At 42.2% G+C, this 27617-nt stretch overlaps 1 long non-coding RNA gene across 10 annotated transcripts in view; it reads right to left on the bottom strand.

Annotated features, from left to right (window-relative positions):
* The window catches only part of LOC148151355 (uncharacterized), a 562305-nt gene that overhangs the window by 369604 nt on the left and 165084 nt on the right, over positions 1 to 27617 (bottom strand). For 8 of the 10 annotated variants that reach the window (XR_015754637.1, XR_015754634.1, XR_015754636.1 and 5 more), the window contains 2 exons: positions 21052 to 21218; positions 12174 to 12346 (listed from right to left, as the gene is read on the bottom strand). This is a non-coding gene — a long non-coding RNA (uncharacterized LOC148151355). The remainder of the gene's footprint in view (positions 1 to 12173; positions 12347 to 21051; positions 21219 to 27617) is intronic. The other 2 variants (XR_015754633.1, XR_015754618.1) reach the window with 2 other exon arrangements.

Below are 27617 nucleotides of genomic sequence, written 5' to 3'. Positions count from 1 at the left end.
GGCTCTTGCTGACTGGTAGGTAGAAAATGTAAACCCACTATTTAAGGAGAGAGGACAAAAGGAAACATACACAATCCTGAAGGAACTTGATCAGGCTGAATGTTGAAAGAACGTCTCTCCTTGTGGAAGAATCCATCAATCGATGTTAGGATAATTGGCTTATGGTTAGTCACTGTTTTCCTACCTCGCTTTTTGAATTAGGAGGTCATATCAGCAGTTTTCCAATCCTCTGGCACTTCTCCAGAATCCTGTAATTTTCATCCAGTATTTCTGTTGCTACCTCTTTTAGGATGTAATAGCAGAACATGTGGAAAATCATAATCTAATCGGGCAGAGTCAGCAATGCTTCATGAAAGGGAAATAGCGTCTGACTAATTTAGAGTTTTTTCAGGAAGTCTCAAACAAAGTGGATAGAGGGGAACCAGTAAATTTGTTGTATTTGGACTTTCAGAAGGTATTTCACAAAAGGTTAAGTCATAAGAGTTCATACTGTTGGATAAGGTAAGAATCCACAATATTGGCATGGATACAGAATTGGCTCATGGGCAGGAAATGAGTGGGTTTAAGGGGTTCTTTTTCTGGTTGGTGACCCATGACCAGTTTGGTTCCACAGAAATCAGCGCTAGGACTGCAACTTGCAGGAAATAAATGAATGTAGCCAAATTTACAGACAATACAAAACAGATGGTATCCCTCTCAAAACCTGCTATTCAAAGGGTCATAGAGTCATAGAGATGTACAGCATGGAAACAGACCCTTCGGTCCAACACGTCCATGCCGACCAGATATCCCAACCCAATCTCGTCCCACCTGCCAGCATCTGGCCCATATCCCTCCAAACCCTTCCTATTCATATACCCATCCAGATGCCTCTTAAATGTTGCAATTGTACCAGCCTCCACCACATCCTCTGGCAGCTCATTCCATACACGTACCACCCTCTGCGTGAAAAAGTTGTCCCGTAGGTCTCTTTTATATCTTTCCCCTCTCACCCTAAACCTATGGCCTCTAGTTTGGACTCCCCGACCCCAGGGAAAAGACTTTGTCTATTTATCCTATCCATGCCCCTCAATTTTGTAAACCTCTATAAGGTCACCCCTCAGCCTCCGACGCTCCAGGGAAAACAGTCCCAGCTTGTTCAGCCTCTCCCTATAGCTCAAATCCTCAAACTCTAGCAACATCCTTGTAAATTTTTTCCGAACCCTTTCAAGTTTCACAACATCTTTCCGATAGGAAGGAGACCAGAATTGCACACAATATTCCAACAGTGGCCTAACCAATGTCCTGTACAGCTGCAACATGACCTCCCAACTCCTGTACTCAATACTCTGACCAATAAAGGAAAGCATACCAAACATCTACCTGTGACTCCACTTTCAAGGAGCTATGAACCTGCACTCCAAGGTCTCTTTGTTCAGCAACACTCCCTTGGACCTTACCATTAAGTGTATAAGTCCTGCTAAGGTATGCTTTCCCAAAATGCAGCACCTCGCATTTATCTGAATTAAATCCCATCTGCCAATTCTCAGCCCATTGGCCCATCTGGTCCAGATTCTATTGTAATCTGAGGTAACCCTCTTTGCTGTCCACTACACCTCCAATTTTGGTGTCATCTGCAAACTTACTAACTGTACCTCTTATGCTCACATCCAAATCATTTATGTAAATGACAAAAATTAGAGGACCCAGCACCGATCCTTGTGGCACTCCACTGGTCACAGGCCTCCAGTCTGAAAAACAACCCTCCACCACCACCCTCTGTCTTCTACCTTTGAGCCTGCTCTGTATCCAAATGGCTAGTTCTCCCTGTATTCCATGAGATCTAACCTTGCTAATCAGTCTCCCATGGGAACCTTGTCAAACGCCTTACTGAAGTCCATATAGATCACATCTACTGCTCTGCCCTCATCAATTTTCTTTGTTACTTCTTCAAAAAACTCAATCAAGTTTGTGAGACATGATTTCCCATGCACAAAGCCATGTTGACTATCCTGAATCAGTCCTTGCCTTTCCAAATACATGTACACCCTGTCCCTCAGGATTTCCTCCAACAACTTGCCCACCACTGAGGTCAGGCTCACCGGTCTATAGTTCCCTGGCTTGTCCTTACCACCCTTCTTAAACAGTGGCACCACCCAAAGAGTTTAGAGAAATATTGATCGGTTAAGAAAGAAAGTGGGCAGAAAGTTGGTGAGTGGAGTTAGAAAATGTTAAGTTGTTCATTTTGGAAGGGAGAATATAAGAACAGAAAATTATTTGAATAGACAAAAACAGCAGAAAGCTGCAGCAATAGGCAATAGGTGCAGGAGTAGGCCATTCTGCCCTTCGAGCCTGCACCACCATTCAATATGATCATGGCTGATCATTCTCAATCAGTATCCTGTTCCTGCCTTATCTCCTTAACCCTTGATTCCATTAACCTTAAGAGCTCTATCCAACTCTTTCTTGAAAGTATCCAGAGACTTGGCCTCCACAGCCTTCTGGAGCAGAGCATTCCATAAACACCCACCACTCTCTGAGTGAAGACGTTTCTCCTCAACTCTGTTCGAATTAGCCTACTCCTTATTTTTAAACTGTGTCCTCTGGTTCGGGACTCACCCATCAGCAGAAACATGCTTCCTGTCTCCAGAGTGTCCAATCCTTTAATAATCTTATAAGTCTCAATCAGATCTCCTCTCAGCCTTCTAAGCTCAAGCGTATACAAGCCCAGTCACTCCAATCTTTCAGCGTAAGATAGTTCTGCCATTCCGGGAATTGACCTCGTGAACCTACGCTGCATTCCCTCAATAGCCAGAATGTCTTTCCTCAAATTTGGAGACCAAAACTGCGCACAATATTCAGGTGCAGTCTCACCAGGGCCCTGTACAGCTGCAGAATGACCTCTTAGCTTCTATACTCAATTCTTCTTGTTATGAAGGCCAGCATGCTATTAGCTTTCTTCACTGCCTGCTGTACCTGCACGCTTGCTTTCATTGACTGATGTACAAGAACACCTAGAACTTGACTCCATTTAGGTAGTAATCTGCCTTCCTGTTCTTGCCACCAAAGTGGATAACCACACCTTTATCCACATTAAACTGCATCTGCCATGCATCCATCCACTCATCTAACCTGTCCAGGTCACCCTGTAATCTCCTAACATCCTTCTCACATTTCACCCTGCCATCCAGCTTTGTGTCATCAGCAAATTATTACTTTTAATACCATCTTCTATATCATTAATGTACATTGTAAAAAGCTGCAGTCCCAGCACTGATCCCTGTGGCACACCACTGGTCACCGCCGGCCATTCCGAAAGGGAGCCGTTTATCACTATTCTTTGTTTCCTGTCAGCCAACCAATTTTCAATCCATGTCAGTATTTTGCCCCTAATACCATGTGCTCTAATTTTGCTCACTAACCTTCTATGTGGGACTTTGTCAAAGGATTTCTGAAAGTTCAGTTACATTACATCCACTGGATCTCCCTTGTCCATCTTCATACTTACATCCGCAAAAAATTCCAGAAGATTAGTCAAGCATGATTTCCCCTTCATGAATCCATGCTGACTCTGACCTATCCTGTTACTGCTATCCAGATGTATCGTAATTTTGTCCTTTATAATTGACTCCAGCATCTTTCCCACCACTGAGGTCAGACTAACTGGTCTATAATTCTTTGTTTTCTCTCCCTCCTTTCTTAAAAGGTGGGACAATATTAGCCACTCTCCAATCTGCAGGAACTGATCCTGAATCTACAGAACATTGGAAAATATCACCAAGCTATCCACGATTTCTAGAGCCATCTCCTTTAGTACCCTGGGATGTAGACCATAAGGTCCCGGGGACTCATCAGCCTTCAGACCTAACAGTCTCTCCAACATCATTTTCTGCCTAATATAAATTCCCTTCAGTTCAGGTCCTTCAGCCACTATTACATCTGGGAGATTGCTCGTGTCTTCCCCAGTGAAGACAGATCTAAAGTACCAATTCAACTCTTCTGCCATTTCTTTGTTCCCCATAATAAACTCACTCGTTTCTGTCTTCAAGGGCCCAATTTTAGTCTTAACCATTTTTTTTCTTGTCACATGCCTAAAAAAGCCTTTACTATCCTCCTTTATATTTTTGCCCAGTTTACCTTCGTACCTTATATTTTCTTTGCGTATTTCCTTTTTAGTTATCCTCTGTTGTTCTTTAAAAGCTTCCCAGTCCTCCGATTTCCCACTCATCTTTGCTATGTTATACTTTTTCCCTTTTGTCTTTATATGGTCCTTAACTTCCCTCATCAGCCACGGCCAGCCCTGCCTCCCCTTAGGATCTTTCTTCCTTTTTGGAATGAACTGATCCTGCATCTTCTACATTATACCCAGAAATACCTGCCATTGTTGTTCCACTGCCATCTCTGTTAGGGTATTGCACCATTGAACTTTGGCCAGCTCCTCCCTCATAGCTCCATAGTTCCTCTTATTCAACTGAAATATTGTCACTTCTGATTCTACCCTCTCCCTTTCAAACTGCAGATTAAAGCTTAATGTATTGTGGTTACTACCTCCTAATGGCTCCTTTACTTCGAGGTCCCTAATCAAATCCGGTTCGTTGCACAACACCAGATCCAGAATTGCTTTCTCCCTGGTAGGCTCCAGCACAAGCTGTTCTAAGAATCCATCTCGGAGGCACTCCACAAACTCCCTTTCTTGGGTCCAGTACCATCCTGATTCTCCCAGTCTACCTGCATGTTGAAATCCCCCATAACAACTGTAGTAACATCTTTGCGATAGGCCAATTTCAGCTCCTTATTCAACTTGCACACTACATCCAGGCTACTGTTTGAGGGCCTGTAGATAACTTCCATTACGGTCTTTCTACCCTTCGAATTTCTCAGCTCTATCCATACTGACTCTACATCCCCTGATTCTAGGTGCCCCCGCGCAAGGGACTGAATATCATCCCTTACCAACAGGGCCACCCCACCCCCTCTGCCAGTCAGTCTGTCCTTATGATAGCACGTATAGCCTTGAATATTCATTTCCCAGGCCCTGTCCACTTGAAGCCACGTCTCAGTTACCCCCACAACATCGTAACTGCCAATTTCCAAATGGGCCTCAAGCTCATCCACCTTATTTCTAATGCTTCATGCATTCATATATAATATTTTTAATTTGTTACTCCCCTCACCCTTCCTATCAATCCCTATTTCACATGACCTTATGGCATGATCCTTTTTTAAGTTTTCTGCTCCATTGATTCCATTGTCTTTCTTGACTTCTCTTGTTCTAACTTTCCCTTTAACTTCCTTCTTAAACTTCCAGTTTGTCCCTCCCCCCACCCCACTATTTAGTTTAAATGCAGCTGTGTTGCAGTGGCAAACCTACCTGCCAGATTGCTGGTCCCCCATCTATTATCCCTCTTGTATAATTATCCTTACTGCTAAACATACCGCTAAAAAAAAAATTTTTTAAATAAGTAAGTTATGCATGAAACACAGTAAGCTAGCAAACAAATGAAGCAGGTAATCAGGATGGCTAATGGAATGGCCCCTATTTCAAGGGGGTTGGAGTATAAGAGTAAAGAAGTCTAACTGCAACTGTACATGGTGCTGGTGAAACCATATCTGGAGTACTGGGAGCAGTTTTGGTCCCCTTATTTAAGGAAAGATACCTTTTCATTGAGGCAGTTCAGAGAATGTTCACTTGATGATCTCTGGTGTGAGGAATGGTCTTACGAGTACATGCTGAACAGGTTGGGACTCTATTCACTGGAGTTTAGAAGAATGAAAGGTGGTCTCATTAAAACAAAAAGATTAAGGGGCTTGGCAGGGTAAATACTGAAACGATATTTCCCCGCATGGGACAGTCTAGGACCAGAGGTCAGAGTCTCAGAATAAAGAGGTGCCAATTTAAGACTGAGGTAAGGAGGAATTTATTTCACTCACAGTTGAGTCTTTGTAACTTCTTGCCACAGAGAGCTGTGGAGCAGAGGCCTTACATATTTAAGGCTGAGACAGATTCTTGATCAGTCAGGGGAATCAGTGGTTATGGGGAAAGGGTGGGAAAGTGGACATGAGGAGTTTTAGATCAGCTGGATCCTATTGAATGGCAGAACAGGTTTGTGGGGCCAATCAGCCCCTGGACAAGGAGCTGAGTCACATTACCATTACAGCACCATCTCCTCTTCAGTGGTACTGGGCTTTGGTTCCATGGACAAGGGGAGTCTTCTGGCTCTTCAGCCAGATTTCACCAAGACCACTTCACTCCAGATTTCATTACAGCCTTGGCCCAAACAGAAGCTGAATTCTGGAGGTGAGCTGGGACCATCTGCCCTTGGCACCAAGGCATTTTATGGATGAATGTGACTTCAAGGAATCGGAGTAAAACTGTTAAAGTCTGGAGGGCAAACACTCCACTAGCGTAGCAACCAGTAACTCATTTCCCTTGCCACAAGTCACAGTAACAGTGGGAGTTTTTGGTTGCCTCAAGTATTAAAGCAACAGCAAGCCCTTACAACCCCAAGGGCCTAGGTATACAGTGGCAATGCCAGTACACTGGCATCCCCTATTGTGGTGTAGCAAGTGGGCTTTGCTGTCACTCCTGCTGCGTATACACACAGTCATAACAAGATGAAACCTGTAGGCGAAGAGATGGGTTTCTGTACTGATATGACTCAAAGTTTAATTGTGAAGCTGAATCTACATACTGCTCATTCTGAAGCCAAACATTTGCTGTAACTGGGGGCTTATGTTGGCTGGGTGGTGTGAGACTGTTTTTTTGCTACGGAGAGGTTGTTGGTAGATGTATCATTGCTTTAAGTGCAATAATACCCGTCATAACGAAATGCATAGCCCGCAGATTGTGTGTGATATTACTTTGATGAAATCGACTTGAACCTAAAAATACTGCACAGAAAGACAGAATACATTATACACAGAATAATCCATTAATGTCAGCGGTGATGATGTTGTTGTTATGCTCACTATAGAATGAACTTGTTAACCAGTTTGGCTGATCGTCAGTCAGTGTTCTACAACAGCGAGTCAGAGTTCCACAACAGCCAGTCAGTGTTCTACAAACTGCCAAACAAGTTTTACTAACATTAGATTTAGCAGCGGCAGGAGCGATCAGATAATAGCAGGAAGATAAATCATCGTTCTTAACTTACAAAATCTTTTTCAAAACAAATCAGATTATTACAACACAGGAGATCATTCAGCCCATCATATTTGTGCCAGAGCTCTGCAGGAGCAACTCAACGTGTCCCACTCTCCCACCTTTTCCTCACAAATCTGCAAATTATTTCCTTTTCAGAATATTATTCCATTCTTTTTTAAAAAGTCCATGATTCAATCTAGTTCCATTGCACACAGAATATGCATTCCAGACCCTAACCACATGCTGCATATCAAAGCTTTCCCTCACATTCTCCATGGTTCTTGAACAATTCACCTTAAATCAGTGTCTTCTGGTTTATTGACCCCTTCAACGATGGAAAGGATTTCACCCCACCTTCTTTTTCCACACTTCTCCATCAAATCTACTCTCAGCATTTTCAAGAACAAACTCAGCCATTCCAATCCATCTTGATAATGAATGCTCTTATCCTTGAAATCATTCTTAAGTCTTTTCTGTCACTTCTCTAAAGTTCTCGAATACTTAATGGGTGGTGTGGCATTTCACTACATACTTCACCCCAAACTGTCGGAAGTTATGCCTTTAAACCATACAGTGCAGTGTGCATTGCCATGGAAGGAACAGATGAGACAGCGGAACATTGGTAGAGAGCTAACCTTCCCTAATGTCTCGTAAAGTCTTGCCCTCCTGTCAGTAGGACCAACCATCCTCCTCATATGTAATACACATTTTCACTGTCATAGGTAAGAATAATCCAGAGATTTAAAAAAAAAATTATTCATGGGATATGGACATCACTGGTTGATTGCCCATCCCTAGTTGCCCTTGAGAAGGTAGCGATGAGCTGCCTTCTTTAACTGCTATGGTCCATGTGCTGTAGGTGGACCCCCACTGCTGTTTGGAACAGAGTTCCAGGATTTTGACCCAGTCACAATGAATATATTCATTTTAAAGTTCGGAAGGTCGGTGGCTTGGAGGGAAATTTGCAGGTGGTGGTTATCACACATATCTGCTGCCCCAGTCCTTTAAGATAGTAGTAGTCATGGGTTTGCATAATATCTCCCATCTTTTGCATGACTGTCGTTGCTACTTTCAAGCCATGCAGTGTTCTCACTGTTGGGTTTATGTTGTCTACAATCTGTCCAGCCTGAAAATGAGAACAGAAGTCTAGCTTGTCTTGAACAGAAGATTCTTTCATTCTGGTGATGTTGCACTTGTCATTCATGCAGAAAGGCAGTATCAATACTCAGGGATTACCTCTTCCTGTAGTCTATTTGACCCAGCACGGAGAGTCAAGAAAACAAATACTTATGGCACAAGGTGTTACATCTCCATCCTTGACCACAATAAGTAACACCCAACTGGAAGTGGTTGGCAAACTATGCTACCGAACAATCAATTTCTGGATGCAGAATACATGCAATTTTGACCAGTCCACAAAACATGCATGGGATAACTTCAAGCTGACCCTTTGGACTAAAATTCTGGTCCAGTAGGCCTGGGCTCTCAGAATCTTATTGAGTGGCTGTTAAACATCAAGACTTACAGCTGTCAAGAAAGGAAATGGAACGGCTTTCATGCTCACTGTTTCCAGTGTAAAATTTTAAGTAGACTTGAAAAGGAAATTTTTACAAAGCCGCAGGAAAAAGAGGGAATGAGGTGGACCAGGACTATCTGGACAGATGTCACTGAAGCAGCACAGGCATAGGGAGTTGAATAATCTCTTTCTCTTCTGTGTGATTTAGAAATATTAAGTGCTTTGTAGTGAGAAGCAATGATTGATTTGTTCAACCCATGGTCTTAGGTTGTTGGCAGAGTCAGGAGGGATGTTGCCAACTGTATTTGTTCACAAAGATGTTAATGCTCCATCTCTAAAGTAAGCTCATTCCATCAAATGGACAGTGGAACAGGTCAGGGAGTGAGACTGTCAATACAACTTCTTAACTGTAGTAGTATTTAAGTAATTATGGAAAATGTACACATTTAATTGTGGGGGAGAACAGTTATTCTAAAAAATATTTTTTTTTTTCCTCTTCCCCCCAATATTACTCAAAAGCGTGGAATCTGACTATAACTCTCAGTGAAAATTCTAATATTGTAGCATTGCTACTACTGGGCTTTCCCTCCCTTCCATGCAGATTGAGGGATTACATCAAACATGAAATTATGCAACAACTTTCTCAGAACATCAGTCAAATTTTAGATAAATCAAAATCTACAGTCTAACCATAAACAATAAACACCATTACATGTGTATACCAACATACATATACAATGATGATTAGCCATTTAGCCAATTACAATTGGGATCATTCTTGCCACTCCCCTTTGTTTTTAAGTGCAGTGATCAGATATGCAAAGAGTAATCCAAGTATTGTCTAGCTGATGAACTATAGAGGTTCAGGATAACATCTTTGGTCTAACATTCCACTGTTCAATGTCACTCAACATCTTATTATTATTATCTGTCTGAAGGAATGCCTGAGAGCTAATGGAATGAGGAAACAGACAACAGATGAAGAGTTAACTGAGTTTGAATTGGCTGTACAAATATGAGGGGCTAGTAATCAGCACTGCAAATATTTTATGAAACGTGGTCAACTGAAATAAAACTCTAACAGAAAAGTGTGAACTTGAATTCTGTTTAAATACAGTTGTTACCTTTTGGAGTATGAGACATTCTATTTGTTTACTTTAATACCATTTCCAAGTGTCAAGACATTAAAAAAAAGTGACAATCACACCTAAGTCCCCATGATATTTTTTGCTTTGGCATGACAGAACTGGAGTATGAGTAATAAAAGACAGATTTTATTGAAAGTTTTCATCGTGCACTCAGAACAATTTGTAAACATACCAATGCAAGATGAAATCAACATTCATGCCACCCAAGTGCCAGGCAATGACCACTTCCAAGAAAAAACAATCTAATTACCAGCCCTTGACATTTAATTTCTTTACCATCACTGAATTGCGACTATCTGCATCCAAAGGGTTACCTTTGACCAAAAACTGAACTGGACTAGCCATATAACTATGGTGGCTACAGGAGTCAGTCAGAGGCTAGGAATCCTGTAGCGACAAACTAACCTCCTGACTCCCCAAAGCGTATTCACTATCTACAAGACACAAGGTCAGAAGTGTGATAGAATACTCATCATTTGCAGTTTCAACAACACTTAAGAAGGTCAATACCATCCATGACAAAGCAGCCCACTCGAAATGCACCATTTCCGCAAACATCTACTCACTCCACCATTAATGCATAATAGCAGCAGTGTGTACTATCTACAAGATGCATCAAAGATCTTATGACAGCATCTGCCCAATCTATGTCCACAATCATCTCGAAAGATAAGGGCAGAAGATAGATGGAATTTCCTTGGAAGTGACTTGGAAAAAGATTGCTGTTCCTTCAGTGTTGTTAAGTCAAAATTTTGGAATTCCTTGCTGATGGCATTGTGGGTCTACCCACATTAAATGAGCTGCAATAGTTTAAGGCAGCAACTCACCACCACCTTCTCAAGAACAACTAGGAATGTTCAATTAATGTTTTCCCAAACAGTAATATCTATATCCCAAGTGAATAAAGAAGATATAGGTACATGCTTCACTTCTAAGTTTAGATCACATCTTGAGAAGAAACACTCAGTTGCATCAAGGAATCAGAATTACATCACAGATTTTTGGTTCTTCATTTCAAATGAGGGATTCAATCCTCATCCGGAGAGGCACACTCAAATGTCATTGTTTCATCTTCACAAGGATCCATTTATATTCTTCTTTTCTAAATATTTAAAGATTCCCTTTGACAGAATGTGATAACTATTGACACAAAAACTTCCCTTAATTTAAGTTTTCATGTTCTGATAACCCAACCTTTATTTCTCCAGCTTCTATCCACCTGGTTATCAATTTACTTTCACAAGTTTTCACCATATGCCCTTCAGAATTTTTAACCAATAGATCCTCCTCATTCCTGCAGTTAAAAACAATCCTCCTCTTATTGAGATTTTCTTCAAAGTCATATGAATAATACAAGTCAAGGGGATCTTTATAGTGATTGCACTTTGGCTCAAAGTACCCCATGTAAACATGTAGGTAGATCAGAGAGTGACTATAGAAAGTTTGGATGGCTATTGTCAAGGATTGTAATTTATTGTGAACTGAAAGGAAATTCCAGAGATATCCCTTAAACTTTCCTCCGCTGTATAGGAATTGGACATAAGTGATTGGAAGTAGTGATTGAAGACGGAACATGACAAGTGAAGGCCTTCAAAATTTACCATTGATTTACCTGGAAAGCTCAACAACTCAATGCCACATACATTCGTAAATTAATGCAGACTCATCGTTGTAAGAGGTTATTGGCTTAATGGTTTGAAATCTCTCTTGACTATTGAGGGACAGAGAGAGCAACAAGGAGCACTTAGAAGTTGTGGAATGTTTGTGATGTAAACAAAACACATTTTCATTATTCACTTTTTGTGTCTCTTGATTGATGTTGTATTCTACTCAACTGACAACACTTTGTTCAAAAGTCAAGGGTAAGACTACTTATCAGAGAATCAGGGAACATGGTCTGTCTCACATAGAAGGCAATAGAAATTTTCTATCCCATCCTTAAAAAGGTACAGATGTTGAGGCAACTGAAGCTTTTAACTTTGAGATTATGCAAGAATATGAAGGGATATAGGGCTGAAGGGAGTAAATGATTAGATTCCTTACAGTATGAAAACAGGCCTTTCAGTCCAACAAGTCCACACCAATCCTCTGAAGAGTAACCCACCAAGACTCATTTACCCCTGACTAATGCACCTAACAATATGGGCAATTTAGCATGGCCAATTCACCTGACCTGCATATATTTTGAAATGAGGGGGGAAACCGGAGCAAACCCACGCAGACACAGGGAGAATGTGCAACTTCACACAGACAGTCACCCGAGACAGGAATCAAACCATGATCCCTGGTGCTGTAAGGCAGCAGTGCTAACCACTGAGTCATCGAGATACCCAAATGAAATTGAGGTACAACTGATAGAGCAGGCTCAAGTGGCAGAATGACTTACTCTCATTCCTTTGTTCTAACTGGAATAGGACTTTTTCAATGTTTCCAATGATTTTGTATTTCGCTCCTGTTACCTTGTGGAAATGTTGAAGGGAGGGGTTGAAGGGCATGCTTTGTCTGTTGTTGAACTGAAGCAGTTGGAGCAAGCTTGCAATGCAGAACAGGTACATGAATCTAGTGATCAAAAGCAGAAAGCTGGTGAAGAACTGTGGCAAAAGTCAAATGTGTGTTCTAATTTAAAGATATACACAATGCGGTGACACAAAAAGAGAATACTATCCACTACAAAATGCATTCCCACTGATGCTGCACCACAACGCATTTTTAAAAATATTAGTGCAGTGATTTAAAGGATGTGCGTACAATATATGTCATTCAGATTTGTCAAGATTGAGGGAGTGTCAGGATACCAGATGCACAGGACATTTTTTTTGTGTTTGTTCCTCCTTTTCCACTGACTCAGTTGTTCCACTTCAAGACAGGAAAAATCTGGCTCAACTGAATTGAGCAAGATTTCTCTTCCTGCCAGCTTAACAACACAAGTCAGCTTGCTACAGGTTCCCCTCCTTCAGACCAAAATCCTCAAAGGCAACTCAAGTTAACCCTTTGGTGCCAGTCCCCTCAGAGTAAAGGATGTAAAACAAAATTTGAACATCCCAAAAAAGAAACATTTGTATATCTCCATGCTCTCTTTCCTTCTTGCACAGACAGGCATTTAACAGAGGACAAATTCAAAATGGAATGTAATTTATTAAAATTCTGCCTGAGGTTAACATTGCAGTTAAATTCCATTTACAAAGGTGGGTGGCACTCTGTTTTTGCTATAGAGAAGCAGAAATCTCATGTATGTGTAGGAGGAGAGAATACTATACCCCCAGTCAAAGGAAATGAATCATTAAGGAAACAACATTCTTTATGGGAAAAGTCAGAATATATACTGGCTTTTTCAGAAATATAAAGTTTTCAAGAAGGAGTAGGCCCTGTGGCTAACAGTACCAAGGGAGCCAACAGCAAGGTGCCCTTATGCATATGCCATCTGCTGGATACACCAGGAGGGCTGGGTTGGGGACGCGAGCTAGGAGGAGGCTGCTTTATAGGTGGGAGGAGACTGCAAAAGGATTGGGGATGGACGAGACAGAGGATGCAATGTGGATGGGTTGAGTGATGGGCAGGCAGACGAAAGGAGCATCGAGAGACAAAGTTTGAAGAATTTTTCATAAACTATATCAGAAGAAGATTGCAAGATCATTGGCTGGGGAACAGGAGAAAAAAAAGACCCTGAGACAACCAACCAGTTAGCAACAGACAGGTGAGTATTTCTAACGTACAATGTTTAAAGTAAAAAAATTGGTCTTTAGTTTCAAATCATACAGTGTGGAAGCATTTGGACTATCCAGTTCATACTGACCCTCCGAAGAGCATCACACCCAGACCCACTCCCCTACCCTATACCTGTAACCTCATGTTTTCCAAGGCTAATCCAGTGAGCCTGCACAGCTTTGGACTGTAGGAGTAAACCAGACAAACCCACGCAGACACAGGAAGAATGTGCAAACTCCACACAGACAGTTGCCAGAGGGTAGAATTGAACCCAAGTCCCTCGTGCTGTGAGGCAACAGTGCTAACCACTGAGCCACCATGCCACCACTGAATGTTTCAGTAACGTTTAAGGTATATGTAGGGAAATGTCAATAGGTGAGATTTAATATTCTTTAAACTAGAGGAAATGAACATGAAGAGTGGATGAAGGTTTGCTCGCTGAGCTGGAAGATCTGTTTTCAGACATTTCATCACCATTCTAGGGAACATCAACAGTGAGCCTCTGGATGAAGCACTGGTGGCATGGCCCGCTTTCTCTTTATGTGTTTAGGTTTCCTAGGGTCGATGACATCATTTCCTGTGGTGACATCATTTCCGGTTCTTTTTCTTAGGAGAAGGTAAATGGGATCCAAATCAATGTGTTTGTTGATAGAGTTCCAGTTGGAATGCCATGCTTCTAAGAATTCTAGTGCATGTCTTTGTTTGGCTTGTCCTAGGATGGATGTGTTGTTCCAGTCGAAGTGGTGTCCTTCCTCATCTGTATGTAAGGATACTAGTGAGAGTGGGTCATGTCTTTTTGTGGCTAGTTGATGTTCATGTATCCTGGTGGCTAGTTTTCTGCCCGTTTGTCCAATGTAGTGTTTGCTAGAGTTCTTGCAAGGTATTTTGTAAATGACATTAGGTTGGCTTGGAAATAATGGATCCACAAGGTGTCATCTTCCAGAATTCAGCAGATTCTGGAATAACACGCGTTTCAGCAGCACAACTTGGCTGTAGCATCGCTGAAGAATTAGGGAATGGTATTTTCGAGACCGCTTACCTCGGTTTACAATGACTCGATCCAAGCAGGGAACGGTCCGCGTGCTTTGTTCTGCGCATGCGCCTATGTCAGCTGCCGACAGAGTAGCTTTCTGTGAGAGATACTGTACAGAGAGCAGCTTTCTTACATTTTCTAAATATACTGTGTTAAATGTACTTTTGTTTCGTTAATAAATATGACTTCAACCTTCATCCAGGCTGTGCTATACTTTGCGTTAGACTTGTGTGTGATTTTTGAATGGTCCTGAGTGATATTTTGTTTGCTGGTCTGTGTCAATCCCACATTTCCCCATAGGCCCCATTACTTCTATTAAGCGAGGTTTCACTGCAACCTAACTAGTTGTAGGAGAACTACCTGTAGTCCCTGCAGATTTGAAAGTGGCAAATGTAAACCCGCTATTTAAAAAAGGAGGATGGGATAAAACTGGGAATCACAATCAATTAACCTAACATCAGTAGTTGGGAAAATGTTACAGTTGACTATAAAGGATGCAATAATTGGGCATTGAGAAAATTTCATTGGAATTACACAAAGTTTAGATGGATTTGTGAAAGGGAAATAATTTTCAACAAACCTGCTGGAGATTTTTGGGAACACAACCAGTAGAGTAGATGAGAGACAGTCAGTGAATGCTGTGTATTTGAATTTTCAGTAAGCTTTTGATGAAAGTCGCAGAGAAGAGTTAGTGTAAAAGATTGAAGCACATGGCACTGGAAGTAGTTGAGAATTGGTTACCAGACAGGAAATGGAGGGGCGTGGGGGAATAAATGTGTCTGTTTCGGAGTGGAAGGCAGTGATAGGTGGGGTACCACAGAAATCAGTGTATCAGCCCCAGCTATTCACTACATATATCAATCATTTGGATGAGGAAATCAAACATAATATTTCCAAGTTTGCAACGATGCAAAACTAGGGAAGGATTGAGAGTGGTGAAGAGGAAGTAAAGATGCTTTGAGGTGATTTAGACAAATTGAGTGAGTCAGCAAATACACGGCAGATGCAGCATAACAAGAATAGATGCGAAGTTACCACTTTGATAGGGGAAAGAGAACGGGAGAATATTATTTAAACAGAGATAGATTGGGAAATGTCATATTCTGGATTAGAGTGGTGCTGGAAAAGCACAGCAGTTCAGGCAGCATCCGAGGAACAGGAAAATCGATGTTTCGGTCAAAAGCCCTTCATCAGGAATATTCTTGATGAAGGGCTTTTGCCCGAAACGTCGATTTTCCTGCTCCTCGGATGCTGCCTGAACTGCTGTGCTTTTCCAGCATCACACTAATCCAGAATCTGGTTTTCAGCATCTGCAGTCATTGTTTTTACCCTGGGAAATGTCATATAAAGAAGTAAATATTCTGATACACCCATCACTAAAAAGCAAGCCTGCAGGTGCAGCGGGAAGTTAGGAAGGCAAGTGGCATGTTAGTCTTTATTGCAAAGAGATTTGAGTAGCACAGAGAACACAGTACAGCACTGTACAGGCCTTTTGACCCTCAATGTTGTGCTGACTTTTTATACTACTCTAAGATCAGACTAACCTATCTTCCATGTGCCGATCCAAGAGTTAAATGTCCCTAATGTATCTGACTCTACTAGCACAGCTGGCAGTGCATTCCACACCCCCACCATTTTGTGTAAAGAATCTACCTCTGACATCTCCTCATAACCTTCCACCAATCACCTTAAAATGATGTCCCTTGTGAATGCCATTTCTGCCCGAGTAGAAAGTCTCTGGCTGTCCACTCTGTCTATGCCTCTCATCATCTTGTACACTCCTACCTCGTAACCTTTCATCCTGCTTCGCTCTGTTGAGAAAAGCTTTAGTTCCCTCAACCATTCATCATAAGGCATACCCTCCAGTCCAGGCAGCATCCTGGTAAATCTCCTCTGCCCCCTCTCCAAAGCTTCTACATATTTCCGATAATGAGGCAATTAAAACTGAACACAACATTCCATGTGTGGTCTTTCCAGGGCTCTATAGAGCTGCAGCATAGCCTCGCGGCTCTTAAACTCAATCCCTCTGCTACTGAAAGCCATCACACCATACACCGTCTTGACAACCCTATCAACTTGGGTTGCAACTTTGAGGGATCTATGGACATGGACCCCAAGATCCTTCTGTTCCTTCACACAGCCAAGTCTTTAACCCTGTATTCTGCATTCAAATTCAACCTTCCAAAGTGAATCACTTTACACTTTTCCAAGTTGAATTCCATCTGCCACTTCTCAGCCCAGCTCTGCACCCTGTCAATGTCTCACTGCAACCTACAACAAACCTCCACACCATTTACAACTCCACCAACCTTCATGTCATTGGCAAACTTACTGACCCACCCTTCCACCTCCTCATCCAAGTCATTTATAAAAAACACAAAGAGCAGAGGTCCCAGAACAGATCGCTACAGAACAGCACTGGGCACCAAGCTCCAGGCTGAATAGTTTCCACATACTACCACCCTCTGCCTTCTATGGCAGCCAATTCTGTATTCAGATAGCCAGATTTCCCTGTATCCTATGCCTCCTTACTTTCTGAATGAGCCTACCATGGGGAACCTTTTCAAATGCCTTGCTAAAATCCATGTACACCACATCCACTGCTCTACCTTCATTAATGTGTTTTGTCACATCCTCAGTGAATTCAATAAGGTTTGTGAGGCATGGCCTGTAATTCCCAGGATTATCCCTATTCCTTTCTTGAACAAGGGAACAACATTTGCCACCCTCTCATCATCTGGCACTACTCCAGTGGACAGTGAGGATACAAAGATTGTTGCCAAAGGTGCTGCAATCTCTTCCCTCCCTTCCCGTCATAACCTAGGGGATATCCAATCTGACCCAGCCTATTTATCTATCCTCATGAATTTCTAAATTTTCAGCACATCCTCTTTAACATATTTGAGCATACCAGCCTGTTTCATGCAGTGGAGGAGCAAAGATGTCTTACTGCAGCTGTACAGGTCCTTAGTGGGGCCATTGTGGGCAGTTCTGACATTGTCCCTGAAGGAGGGATGTTTTGGCCCTGGAGGGATTTACAAGTATGACACCTAGACTTTAGGGGTTACATTACAAGGAGAGATTAGACAAATGAGGCCTTTATTCTTTAGGTTTTAGAAGATTAAGGGGAGATCTTTCCATTTGTTAAATTTCTAGAAATACCACTGGAGTCTACCCCCTCCCCACCAGGGGGCACTATCTAAGGAGAAAGACCACGCCATACAAAGCACTTCACATGCAGAGTGCAGTGGAGGTTTGGAACTCTCTTCTTCAAATGCAGTTGATACAAATTCAATTGTTAAGTTTAAATCTAGGATAGACAATTTTTGTTATTATGGAAGGGCATCAAGGGCTATGGGTGCAAGGCAGGCATATGAGATAGGCCATAGATCAGTCATAATCTTATTGAATAGCACAACGCACACAAGAGGCTGAATGGCCTATGCTTGTGTTATGTTCCGAAGGCTCACCAGACAGAGTCCTGGGTTAGCAGGTTTGTTGTACAAAGGAAAGATTGTGTTGTTTGGGCCTGGATTCATGGGGTTTTATAAGAAGAGTGGAGATCTAATTGACATTTATAAAATTCTGACAGGGCTAAATAGTCTAGACGCAGAGATATTGTGCTCTTGGCTCGGGAGTCTGGAACAAGTGTGATGAAGCAGCTCCTTTAACAAGGTTATGTGGTCCTTGGCTTTTTTTCCCCCCAGAGAGGTCATAAATAACACAGACTCGAAAAAGTCCGGGGTTAAAGGGCTTTAGGAGAAAATGAGGACTGCAGGTGGACATCAGATTCGAAGAATGTGGTGCTGGAAAAGCACAGTCAGTCAGGCAATATCCGAGGAGCAGAAGAGTAGACATTTTCAGCTTAAGCCTTTCATCAGGAATGAGGTGGGGCTGAGAGATAAATTGGTTTGGGGGGGGGGGGGGAAGAGGGAGAGAGAGAGTTGGGAATATGATAGGTAAATGAGGGTGGGGTGTGATGGTGATAGGTCAGAGAGGTGGGTGAAGTGGATAAATGGAAAGGAAGATAGACAGGTAGGGTTTTAAGGCCAATTTGATAATAATTAACTTCATCAGATGGTTACTGCCTCAGGCAGAAAGCTTTCAAGTTTTAAAAAGAACACTTGTATAATGAAAGGGGAGCGGCCAGTTCTCCTAGCTCAAGTTCTCTCTGGCTTGTTTTTTTTTTAAAATCCGCAGTGGAAAGGCTGCTGGACCCACAGAAGCAGGTCGAGGCCAGTACTCTCTCTCTAGCTTCTATCCTGTAAGAATCCGTGGTTGATTTTACCTTTTGTGGCAAGGGGTGTTTATGGGGATTGTTGCAGTATTTGGAACAGCATCATTAAGTTGGGAATGATCTGTTGGGTTTTGGAGAGTTTAAGTTATTCTTTATTCTCTTCTCTTTTGCATTTAATTCATAATCTTGGAAATAAATTGTTTTGTTTTTAAAAAAGTGGTTCGACCAGCTGATTGTCTCCTGGAATATTCACTTTACACCTACTTAACACAACGAGCAAAGTTAGGGTCGGGGCTACCTTCTTGAAATGTTTTGATGGGTCTGGCCTGCTCCATAACACAAGAGATCAGTCTCACGATACAGACTAGAGCAGTTAGGACTAAGATGAGGAGAAATACGTTCACTGAGACAGTGGTGATCCTATGGTGAGCTATGAACCTGTACTCCAAGGTCTCTTTGTTCAACAACACTCTCTAGGACCTTACCGTTAATTCCTGCTAAGATTTGCTTTCCCAAAATGCAGCACCTTGCATTTATCTAAATAAAACTCCATCTGCCACTCCTCAGCCCATTGGCTCATCTGGTCAAGATCCTGTTGTACTGTGATAACCTTCTTCACTATTCACTACACCTCCAATTTTGGTGTCATCTGCAAACTTACTAACCATAGCTCTTATGCTTATATCCAAATCATTTATGTAAATGACAAAAAGTAAAGGACTCAGCACCGATCCTTGTGGCACTCCACTGGTCACAGACTGGTCCAGTCTGAAAAAACAGCCCTCCAACACCACTCTCTGTCTTCCACCCTCAAGTCAGTTCTATATCCTAATGGCTAGTTCTCCCTGTATTCCATGAGATCTAACCTTGCTCACCAGTCTCCCATGGGTAACCTTGTCGAATACCTTACTGAAGTTCACATAGATCATGTCCACCGCTCTGCCCTCATCAATCCTCTTTGTTACTTTTTCAAAAATCTCAAATCAAGTTCATGAGACATGATTTCCCACACTCAAAGCCATGTTAACTATCCCTAATCAGTCCTTGCTTTTCCAATATGTGTAATTCCTGTCCACCAGGGTTCCCTCCAACAACTTGTCCACCACTGACGTCAGGCTCATTGGTTTACAGTTCCTTGACTTGTCCTTACCACCCTTCTTAAATAATGGTACCATGTTAGTCAATCTCCAGTCTTCTGGCACCTCATCTATGACTATCGATGATACAAATATCTCAACAAGACGCCCAGCAATCACTTCCCTAGCTTCCCACAGAGTTCTAGGCTACACCTGATCAGGCCCTGGGGATTTATCCACCTTTTTGCGTTTCAAGACATCCAGCACTTCCTCCTCTGTGATATGGATATTTTTCAAGATGTCATCATCTATTTCCCCACATTCTATATCTTCCACGTCCTCCTCCACAGTAAACACTGATGCAAAATACTCGTTTAGTATCTCCCCTATCTCTTGCGGCTCCACACAAAGGCTGCTTTGCTGATCTCCTTTGGATTGCTAGTCCAGTAACATTACCATTACCATTAATACCCCTTAGAACAAGCTCATTCATCACAAGGAGGATAGAGCCTCTTGACAATTATTCCGTTATTGAACTTTACTGAATCGGACACTCACACATTCAGCAACAACACCAATCTTTCAATAATTTTTAAAAATTTACTTCATTCACAACATGACAGCATCGCTGGCTAGGCCAGCACTCACTGTCCATCCCTAATTGCCCAGAAGGCAGCGAAGAGTCAAACACATTGTTTTGGGTCTGGAATCACATGCTGGCCAGACCACGTAAGGATGGCAGTTTCCTTCCCTGAAGGACATTTGGGAACCAGACGGACTTTCCCAGCAATCGGTAATGGGTTCATCGACATTGTTAAAAACTTTTAATTCCTTTTTTTTTTATATAGAATTCAAATTCCACCATCTTCTATGGCAGGATTCAAGGCCCCTAGAACATTAACTGGGTCACTGGATTAACAGTCTAACAATAATACCACTAGGCCATCGCCTCTCCTGCTCGTAAAATGAAAGATGGGTGCCAGGGTGAAAGTGTGTGCTACTCACTGCCTATTATCCAGACATGATAATGGTTTTGACTGAGTGCTAAATCACATTTAAGAAACCAGGTCATTGCCATTAGAAGAGGTGGGGCGGGTGGTAGAAATCTATTTCAAACACTGACTTTGGTGGAGATCATCAGTATCGGAGAATTTCTGCTGGGATTTCACTGTGGCACAGGGAGTAGTAATGTAGATACAGAGACTAAACTCACCTTCTCTGGCAAGGGAAAGACAGTGCAGCGATTCATTTCTACTGACAGTTCATTGGTCAGGTGACAGACCAATTGACATCTGCAGTCGACAGAAACAACCAGTCTCGGGACTTGAGCAGTATTATTTATTGACGCATCTTCAGAGTTGTGGGTGGAGGATTCTACGCCTAGGTTAAAAACAAGAATAAAGTTAAAAACAATGACCATATTCTGTTTTCTGAGAAAGAAAGTTCTAAAATCTCAAATCCACCCACACTAGTGAGAGAAAATCTTATGAAACGCACAGCAAGAAGCCAATTTCCAATTGCAGGCTATGGGAACATAGGTACGTGGAAGAGGAGTGTTCTGTGTGCTGAAAATATTAAAGACAATTACAAGCAGCAGCAACTAGCAACACCTGCATAACAGTACAGATGTGAAAAACAGAAACTGCCATAACTACAAGCTAAAGGGTATCGAAAGTCTATATTACTGGTGTTTCAGACTTTAGGATGCTATGTGAAGTCAAGGTGAAAACAACAATTGTTAACTGACTGATGGAAGCAAAACAAACTCTAAAGGCACAGTGTCAACAAGAGTAATATTGTGGTCAAGCTTTTATCTGCTAAAGCACCAAGCTGTCAAATCTCTTTTCTCTTATTAGGATGCACCTTGGGGGCTCTTTCTGTCTATAAGCTTTTGGTTACCTGTTCAAATAGCCCACGTCAAATATTGTTTAATGCAGTTGCTATGAGGTCCCTACAAGGTTTGTCTTACTGTATTAAAAGCATTGTACAAACCTTGGGCATGGTCAAGAGAATTGAAGGAATTGAGAGATCTCACAGGGTGCTAAGGTTGGATGGGATAACAGAGATAGGAAGACAAGAGGTTATGCAGGAAATCGTAAGATGGGAAGTTCAAAATCAAGATGTTGCTGCACAAGGAGCCAACGTTGGTCAGTGAGAAGAAGGTGGAAGATGGGAGGCTGGTTGTAAGAGCCAGGGACTGAAGTTAACTTGCTAAAATAAATTCCCAGGATGTAGACCTTGTTGGCTGGGATAGCCATCCCAGTTTGTCCATGAGAAGGTGATGGTGAGCTGCCGTTTTGAAATGCTGCAGTCCTTAAGGCATATACTTGTCTTATGCGCAGAGATTGAGCATTTTAGCCTGTACTCACTACAGTTTAAAAGAATGAGAGAAGATTTAACTGAGGTATATACGATGCTAAAGGGATTGACAAAGTAGATGTGGAAAGGATGTTACCTCTTTTGGGGCAATCTAGAATGAGGGGTCACAGCTTTAGGCTAAGGACTGGCAGGTTTAAAATAGATGAGAAGAAATTACTTGTCTCAAGGGGTCGTGAATTTGTGCAATGCACAACCCCAGATATGATGTATGTCAAAACACTGAATAAATTTGAGGAGATCAATAGATTATTAGTTAGAAATGGGTTGAAGGATTAGAGAGTGTGGGCAGAAGAGTAGAGTTGATGCCAAGATGAGATTAGCCATGATCATATTGAATGGTGGAGCAGGCTCGAGGATTGAATTGCTTACTCCTGCTCCCAGTTCTTATATTTTGCACATAGGGATAACGACAGTACTCTTAGGAAGGAATTTTAGGGTTTTAACTCAGCAACAGTGAAAGGAATGGCATTCCTAGTCAGGACGGTGTGTGGCTTGGAGGGGAACTTGCATGTGTTCCCTTGCATCCAGTGCCCTTGTCCTTCTTCACGGTAAAGGTTGTGGGATGAAAGGTACAGTTGAAGAGCCTTGGTGAATTTCTGCACCTGGTAGATGGTGGACAGGTATTAGGCGACAGGAGCTGAGTTACTCTCCGCAAAAATGCATGGGAAACTCTTCAAGAGCAGAGCACAGGAGCTGGAGATGGAAGAATCTGCTGGAAATTTTTAACATAGAACCCAGTGCGACCAAGAGACACATTCGACAGATACTCCAATAAAAGGGATTAATCATAGTTAACTGCTTATATTTTTTAAAAATTCAAAATCAATTTCACTGAGCCCCAAGGGATCTGATAGCCTCTCATCTTTGTCGTTTAAATATTCTCATGTTTGTATCTTGATCGCAGATACAACCAATGGCTCTATGTTATTTTCATTACAGTGGCTTTTTGCACAATGATGTCTTCATAGCAGAAGAACACATTCTGATTTAGGTCAGTGCACAATCAATTAGGTCAGCACGTAATGTGGTTTTTCAAATAGGGATACTGACTGTGAAATTGGTTGCATTGTTACCAGACTAAAAATGGATCAGGACTTTTAGTGAGAGAAATCACAAATAAATTTTGACAGGAAATAGAGGTTATTTAACAGCTGAACCAACAGTCATAGAATCATAGAGATCTACAGCACGGAATCGATCATGCAGTTATAGTATCCCATTGCCGCCCCCTCCCCTTCCCCACGATCCCTTTAACCACCCAGGCCACATCCAGCAGCCTCTTGAATATATCTAACGAACAGCTCCCTGTGGTATGAAATTCCACAGGTTCACTACTGAGTGAAGAAACTCTTCCTCATCTCCGTCCTTAATGGTTTACCCCTTATTCTTAGACTGTGACCTCTTAGTTCTGGTCTTCCCCAACATTGGGAACATTTCCTGCATCTAGCGTGCTTCACTGATATCCTTTCGGGAATGAAATCTTACATTTTTACCTGGTCTGGACTACATTTGACTCTGGCAAAAGTGAGGACTGCAGACGCTGGAAATCAGAGTCTAGATTAGAGTGGTACTGGAAAAGCACAGCAGGTCAGGCAGCATCCGAGGAGCAGGGAAATTGACGTTTTGGGCTAAAGCCCTTCTCTAGACCCACGGCAAAGTTGTTGGCTTGTAAATGCCCTGTGAAAAAGGCCACTGTTTCAAGGACAATTAGAAACAGGCGACAAATGCTAGCTTCGCAAGTGACACCCTTTCGGCAATTCAAGAGATACAAGGCTTGAACAGGAACAAAGAACTTAAAAGCAGGATAGGCCATTTAGCCAAATCAGCTCGATCTGCCATTCAATAAGCTTATGGCTGTGGTCTCAACTCTACTTTCCTGTTTATTCTCCCTAACCCTTGATTTATTCAGACTGCTTCATAATATAAGCCCTATATCCCTTCTCTGAACTGCTTCTAATCAAACTGTATTTTGTTCAAAATCAGGTGGTGACCACAACTGTACTCCTCCAGATGTGGGCTTACCAAGGCTCTGTGCATTTTATATTCTTGCTTCTTATATTCCACTCCATTCACAATAAATCTCAAGATGTTGAATGTCTGTCAGTTTGCAGATAACAGGTGTTTTCTTTCATATAAATGTATGTTGCTTTTAACAAGCAGCAATGAGCTCAAGTGAATATGTGAAATTGGTTATTAGCATAGCTATTAGCACACTCAGTACTGTTCGCCAATGGCTGTCCAATAGCAAAGATGCACTTAAAAGTAGACATTTTGTTTTATTTTAAAAATGCAGGCTGGTTCAGTACAGACAGTACTATTACAAGGAATATGCAGCTTGGTTCAATCAGCTATATGGCCAGCAAGTACTTGTACTATAGAACCCCTCAAGTAGTCTACTTCTTTCAGCCATGTTTATTATGCTCATTATGAATTACAGCCTTTTACTCTGTTATACGTGAGTTAACATCGCTGAGCTCCAGTAGGATTAATGTCCTTCAAAATGACTTTAACAGCATTGCCCAATCTCTAGGCAAAAAATGTGGTGTTGGAAAAGCATAGCAGGTCAGACAGCTTCCAAGGAGCAGGACAGTTGGCGTTTCAGCCTGACCTGCTGTGCTTTTCCAGAGCCACACTTTTTGATCTGATCTCCAGCATCCACACTTTCTCCTTATCCAACCTCAAGTCACACAATATCTAATAGTTATAGAGATGTACAGCATGGAAGCAGACCCTTCAGTCCCAACTCACCCATGCCAATCAGATATGCTAAATTAATCTAGTCCCACCTGCCAACATGTGGCCCATATCTGTCTAACCCCTACCTGTTCATATACCCATCCAGATTTCTTTTAAATGTTGTAATTGTCCCAGCCTCCAACACTTCCTCTGGCAGCTCATTCCATACACGTGCCACCCTCTGCATGAAAAGGTTGCCCCTTAGTTCCTTTTTATATTTTTCCCTTCTCACTTTAAAACGATGCTCTCTAGTTTTGGAAACGCTACCCTAGAGATAAGACCATGGCTATTTACCCTATCCATGCACCTCATGATTTTATAAAACTCTTATAATACCATCCCTCAGCCTCCAATGCTCCAGGGAAAACAGCCCCAGCCTATTCAGCCTCTAGAACTCAAATCTCCCAACCCTGGCAACATCCTTGCAAACCTTTTCTGAACCCTTTCAAGTTTCACAACATCCTTCCCATAGGAGGGAGACCAGAACTTACTGTAGTATTCTAAAAGTAGCTTAACCAATGTCCTGTACAGCCCCAACATGACCGGCCAACTCCTATACTCAATGCTCTGACGAAGAAGGGAAAGCATATCAAACGCCTTCTTCACTATGCTGTCTACCTGCAACTCAGCTTTCAAGGAGCTATGAACCTGCACTCCAATGTCTCTTTGTTCAGCAACACTCCCCAGGACCTTACCATTAAGTGTATAAGTCCTCCTAAAATGCAGCACCTCGCATTTATCTAAATTAAACTCCATCTGCCATTCCTTGGCCCAAGACCCATCCTGAGGAAGGGTTTATGCCTGAAACGTCGATTCTCCTGTTCCTTGACCTGCTGCGCTTTTCCAGCAACACATTTTCAGCCAAGACCCATCTGATCAAGATCCAGTTGTACTCTGAGGCAGCCTTCTTTGCTAGCCAATACACCTCCAATATAACAAAAAGCAGTGGACCTAGAACCAATCCTTGTGACACACTGTTAGTCACAGGCCTCCAGTCTTAAAAGCAACCCCTTACCACCACCCTCTGTCTCCTACCTTCAAGCGTATCCAAATGGCTCGTTTTCCCTGTATTGACCTAATCTTGCTAATTAGTCTACCATGAGGAACCTTGTCAAACGCCTTACTGAAGTCCACATAGATCACAGCTGCTGCTCTGCCCTCATCAATCCTCTGTTACTTTTACAAAAAACGCAAATCAAGTTCGTGAGAAATAATTTCCCACATACAAAGCCATGTTGACTATTCCTAATTAGTCCTTGCTTTCCAAATACATGTAAAACCTGTCCCTCAGGATCCCATCCAATCACCTGCCCACTACTGATGTCAGGCTCACCAGTCTATAGTTCCCTAGCTTTTCCTTACCACCTTTCTTAAACACTGGCACCATGTTAGCCAACCGCCAGTGTTCTGGCACCTCACCTGCGGCTATCAATGATACAAATATCTCCGCAAGGGCTCCAGCAATCAGTTCCCTAGCTTCCCACAGAGTTCTAGGATACACTTGATCAGATCCTGGGGATTTATCCACCTCTCTATGCATTTTGAGATGTCCAGCATCACCACCTCTGCATTATGGATATTTTTCAAGATGTCATCATCCATTTCCCCAAGTTCTCTACCTTCCATATCCTTTGCCACAGTAAACACTGATGCAATATGTGTTTAGTGTCTCCCCCATCTCCTGTGGTTCCACACAAAGGCTGCCTTGCTGATCTTTGAGGGGCTCTATTTTCTCTCTAGTTACCCTTTGCCAAAGCTATCTCACATCCTCTTTTTGCCCTCTTAATTTCCTACCCCTACTGCCTTTATACTTTTCTAGGAATTCATTTGATCCCTGCTGCCTGTACCTGAGATATGCTTCTTATTTTTGACCAAAACCTCAACTTCTCCACTCATCCAACATTCAATACACCTACTAGCCTTGCCTTTCATCCTAACAGGAACATACTGCCTCTGGACTCTGGTTATCTTTTTGAAGGCCTACCATTTTCCAGCCGTACCTTTACCTGTCCCCATGAACTTTTGAAAGTACTTGCCTAATACCATCAAATTTAGCCTTCCCCCTATTTAGAACTTCAATTTTTAGATCTGGCCCATCCTTTTCCATTACTATTTTAAAACTAATGGCATTATAGAACATAGAACAATACAGCATAGAACAGGCCCTTTGGCCCTCGATGTTGCGCCAACCTGTGGACTATTCTCAGCTCGTCCCCCTACACTATCCCAAGATCATCCATGTGCTTATTTAAGGATTGTTTAAATCTCCCTAATGTGGCTGAGTTAACTACATTAGTAGGCTGGACATTCCATGCCCTTACCACTCTCTGTGTAAAGAACCTGCCTCTAACATCTGTCTTAAATCTATCATCCCTCAATTTGTAGTTATGCCCCCTCGTACAAGCTGACGTCATCATCCTAGGAAAAAGTCTTTCTCTGTCTACCCTATCTAATCCTCTGATCATCTTGCATGTCTCTATCAAATCCCTCCTTAGCCTTCTTCTTTCCAATAAAAAAAGACCCAAGTCTCTCAGCCTTTCCTCATAAGACCTTCCCTCAAGACCAGGCAACATCCTGGTAAATCTCCTCTACACCTTTTCCAATGCTTCCACATCCTTTCTGTAATGGGGCGACCAGAACTGTACACAATATTCCAAGTGTGGC

The sequence above is a fragment of the Chiloscyllium plagiosum genome, unplaced genomic scaffold (assembly GCF_037043375.1).
Source record: "Chiloscyllium plagiosum isolate Xiang-an unplaced genomic scaffold, Cpla_swu_hap1 HiC_scaffold_3, whole genome shotgun sequence".
NCBI classification, from domain to species: Eukaryota; Metazoa; Chordata; class Chondrichthyes; order Orectolobiformes; family Hemiscylliidae; genus Chiloscyllium; species Chiloscyllium plagiosum.
This window is presented reverse-complemented; position numbering and strand designations above follow the sequence as displayed.